Source organism: Suricata suricatta, chromosome 10 (genome assembly GCF_006229205.1).
Source record: "Suricata suricatta isolate VVHF042 chromosome 10, meerkat_22Aug2017_6uvM2_HiC, whole genome shotgun sequence".
NCBI lineage: Eukaryota > Metazoa > Chordata > Mammalia > Carnivora > Herpestidae > Suricata > Suricata suricatta.
The window spans coordinates 66,269,072-66,273,880 of record NC_043709.1 but is presented as its reverse complement, the minus strand read 5'-3'; positions in this window follow the sequence as shown (position 1 = coordinate 66,273,880).

Here is a 4,809-nt window from a genome sequence, read left to right as displayed (position 1 = left end):
AATCGGAGCGGCGGCCAGCGGGCCCCCCCGCCCCCCCGCTTACTGCGCGCGGCGGCCTCACCACCGCCTCCCGCCTCCAGCTTCAGCCGGGACCCTGGGCAGGGAAGGGGCGGAGTGGGGTGCATCGCCCCCCGCCCAGGACCGGGGGTCATCCGTTCCCAGCCGTTGTGTGCGCGGGTCTAGCTCCGAACGGAGTGGGAGGGGTGAGGTTAAGGGGGCACACCTCCCTGGGAAAGTTCTGTCCCTTTCATAACTCAGGAGTTGGCTTCAGGGATGGTGCCCAATCTGTGAAGGAGAAGAAGCACAGAAAAGAAGGCTTGAGACCATCCCCCGCTGGAATGCAAAGATCAGGGCATTAAGCTTTAAAAAAACAATCCTGGAGCCAGATTTTTTATTTTCTTTTTGTTTCTTTTCTGTAGGGGGCTGGGACAGGGAGGGGGTGAGAGCAAATGTGCTTAAACTGGACAGGGACCGATCCTGGAAGGGGCGTCTGTGCCAAGGTTCTTCATACCTCCTGAGAGGCAGAGCGGGCGCCTGGCTCAAGCATGCTAGGCTAGGAAAGGTGCAACCCAGGGAGGGACAGCAACCCCTACTCCCGCAAAAAAGAAAAAAAAGCCCAGGTGGACAAATATGAGGTGGGGGCCTGGGGCTGATGAGCTTTTGGATAAAATCTGTTTTTGTTTCATTCGGAGATTAGTTTTAACTATGGGATTTGACTGAGCCAGATGGCCCATTTGTCCATTATATCTGGATTAAAAGAAATAAATTACTGCCCTGAAAAGAGATAACTAACTAAAGCCAAAGGGATAGGGAGACTGAAAAGCAGACCAAATTGAGAAAACAGGAACAAGGCACATAACTTGTAAATTACTTAATAAAATAAAACTGATGTCAGGACAACCAACAACCCCCCCCCGCCCCCCCCAACCTCCCACAGCCTGCACAATTTAGCAACCTTGAATTTCCTGAGAATTGGTCCCTACATTGTCATGAATGAATTCATGTGGTAGCACAGATCTGCTAGGCCAGTGCCAAACTTAAATAGAATTGTGTGCATTGTTAACTTAGTCTGTTTGTGGAATAAATCTGCAATAGCACTGGCAAATCAAGATGTTTTCAGGTGAGAGCAGCTTGGTTCAGATTAGTTTCAGTTTCATGAAAAGTGGAATTTTATCCCCTCAGGAAAGATTCCTCGCTCTGAGCTCCCTGGAAAGGCTGCAGTTGAAAGTTTTGAGAGTTAGGCCACACTTCCTGGGGTTCTTGAAAAACCTTGGTGTCCAGGTCTTCATTTTTACAGTTGGTATGGTTAACACAGAGAAATGGAATTAAAGTTACTCAGACGAATACTTTCTAAATGATTAACAAATGACCAGGTTTTGGCAACGTTTTACTAAGGAACTAACATCCTATTCAAAGGAAGCCATGAAGGTGGAAGGAAGTCCCATATGCCATGGGAAAGTGGTCTCAGAAGAAAAGGGACTTGTCCATGGAAGCAGAAGATATGTCACTGTAGCTGCGGGCACATCATAGAATCATCGTGCGAAGATTACGCAGCATAAATAAACCAAATGCACTCAACATCCACATGCATTTATCTATTTGAAGGCCTGATTCTTGAGATCCTGCCCATTTGGCAAGAGGAAAGGAGTTTTGAAAGGGTTGGGTTTACTTGACTTTGAGAAGAAAAAACTAAGCATTTACCTTGATTATAGGTGTGAGGTGTGACCTTACGTGGTGGGAGGAACTTTTTCTACGTAATTTTACGTCTCCTACCAGATCCTGTCTTTCAGCTAGAAGGGAAATTCCACAAGGGCAGAAATTTTGTGTCTTGGACACTGGCTCTATTCTTAGCTTCTAGAACTCTGCCTGACACTTGCTTGGCATTCAGTAAATTTTTGATAAATAAACTGAGGGATGAGGAACCTAATCTAGGCTTATTTGAGTTGAGTCAGTCTGCTGGTTGCCATTCTGCTCTCTATACTTAAAAAAGCTTGTCAGACGAGTGTGCTTGGATGGCTTAGTCGGTTGAACCTCTGACTCTTGGTGTTCTGATCGTGTCATGATCTCACGGTTCCCGAGTTCAAGCCCCACGTCAGGCTCTGCCAGTTTAGAGCCTGCTTTGGATTCTCTGTCTTCCTCTCTCTCTATCTGCCCCTCCCCTACTCACACTCTCTCACTCTCTTCAAAAGAAATAAACATTAAAAAAAAAAACCTTGTCAGAAAGAGGAGAAGAGAAAGACAGCACTTCGAAAATGACTTGAGCCCTAGATTCAGTAGTACCTGACGGCCACTACACACTTTTACTTCCTTTCTAATTACATTCTCCACCCCATCACCCCTCCTTTTTGCTTCATTTCAAGTTGTCTTCATGTCACTTGTGACTGAAAGGGTCCTCGTACATATAACGGTGATAATAATAAATATGTATTATTATGTGCTAGATACTGAGCACTGTGTTTTACATGAATTATTTCATTTACTGCTTAACAGAACCCTGCAACATTATATAATCCTATAATCCAGATGGTAAACAACTGTGTTCCAAATTATTTGAAAATGGAATGGGATGAAATTAGCCTGAGGCTCCATTTGAAGGATTTAGATTCAACAGAAGAAAGATGTTTCTGACAGGGTGGCTCCAGCCTGGAATGGTTGCCAAGACAGATGGTTGAACTGCCTTCTCAGGAGTTTAAAATAGGACAGATAGATATTCTTCTGGTCTTTGCCACATGGCACAATCTTTTGGTATTTTTGACCATTCAGTGACTTCAATGGATAGTACAGAGTGGATTGATTCTGAATCTAGTGTGCTGAGGCAGGTGTGGACATGTGAGTATCTGGCTGGGTTTGGAGGTAACTCCTATCTGGGACCAGGGATCTAGGTAGATGAAATCTCAAAGCTTATTCTAGTCCTGTGATTTCCAGAATGTGTCCTGTTGTAATCAGAGACTCACAGAATACAAGATATGAAACAAGGAATTATTACAACAGCAGGTTATGATTCAGTCATTTTCACTAAGAATGAAATGAACACTTTCATAGCATTTTACATCCTATGAAGGGCCTTCCCATTCCGTGTCTTTCTGGTTTCTAACACACATCCTGTGACGCGGTATAGCTGCAGATACCTGACATTGCCTCCTTTTTTATTTTATTTTATTTTTTTTAATTTTTTTTTATGGTTTTTATTTATTTTGGAGAGACAGAGACAGCACGAGCAGGGGAGGGTCAGAGAGAAAGGGAGATAGAGAATCTGAAGCAGGCTCCAGGCTCTGAGCTAGCTGTCAGCACAGAGCCCAACGCGGGACTTGAACCCACGAACCGTGAGATCATGACCTGAGCCGAAGCCGGACGCTCAACCAACTGAACCACCCAGGCACCTTGACATTGCCTCCTTTTTTAAACTAGGGGCACATCCGGTGCTCTTCAGAGACAGCTCACTGGGTCTGTAGGTCTACAGGCACCTGACTGTCACGCACAGGAGCTCTCTACTCAGGTCACCTTGCTTTAGGGGCAGTGCTCTTTATAGGGTGTTTAAACTGTAACTGGAATCTTGGTCCACAGGAAACACAAACCTTTGCCCACCAGCTTTGGAAATATAGTCCAGCCTTGTAACAACCTGTTCTTTTAGCTTCATCCGGTTGGTTTCTGTGAATTTCCCAGGACCTGTAGTAAAAGCAGATCTCACACCCAGTATTATGTCACTTGCTGTATGGGGATTTGAGCTCCAGCACCCCCCACTTCCACCACCTCCCCCTTCCTCCATGCTCTCTGTGCTCCAGGGCACATGCGTCAGCCGGTGGCTTGATTCTCTGGAAGCTGCCTTGGCTAGAAAGAGGGGCTGGTCAGTACCTAGTACCCAGGGAGAGCCCAGAATGGGGAAACTCTTTAAGCAATTCTCACTCAGTCGTCTGCTCTTACTATCTCTTGTCTTCATGGACACAAGCTGAAAAGTTTCTTTCTTTTGTTTTTTAGTTTAGTTGAGATAAAATTCACATAAACAAAATTTACCGTTTTTCACCTTTGAAGATCACCTACAAGGGTCCATACTTATGTTATAGCAGTACTTTTTAAAAAATTTCTTCTTGGGGCGACTGGGTGGCTCAGCTAGCTTAAGCATCCGACTCTTAATTTCAGCTCAGGTCATGATCTCATGTTTGTGAGTTCAAGCCACACATCAGGCTCTGTGCTGACGGTGCAGAGCCTGCTTGAGATTCTCTCTTTCCGTCTCTCTTTCTGTCCCTCCTTTGCTCACTCTCTTAAAAAAGTAAACTTAAAAATAAATTAATTAATTAAATTTTTTTTCTTTCCTTATCTGCATTTCTTTCTTTCTTGCTCTCTCTCTTTCTCTTTTTCTCTCTCTTTTTCTTTCTTTCCTTCTTTCTACAGTGCTTTTGTGATAAGAAAAAGCACAATGAGTGCTTGCAATTATTCAGAGTTACCTATGACTAAGTATGTGCAACAATGCTTCTACTTTATCGTGACTCCTAGTTAACGTTCAGGGACTGTAGCTTCAGAGAGCAGAACCCTCCTCTGATTTCTCAGATACAAAGTGACTCTAATTTTCCCTGATGTAAGAAACAATCATGGCTGTTCTGTGTTAGCGCTCCAATCCTATATTTAGCAAATATTTACTGAGCATCTACTGTGTGCCAGGCACTACTCTTTAGTCTGAGAATTATAGCAACACATAAATGCTGTGAGCGCCATGCAAGCCTGACCAGAAGGAAAGACATACTGGTCACTCATGTATTTCTTGGTGACCAGTTGTCCACATTCCCAGATTTAGGGTTTAATATCAGATCGATG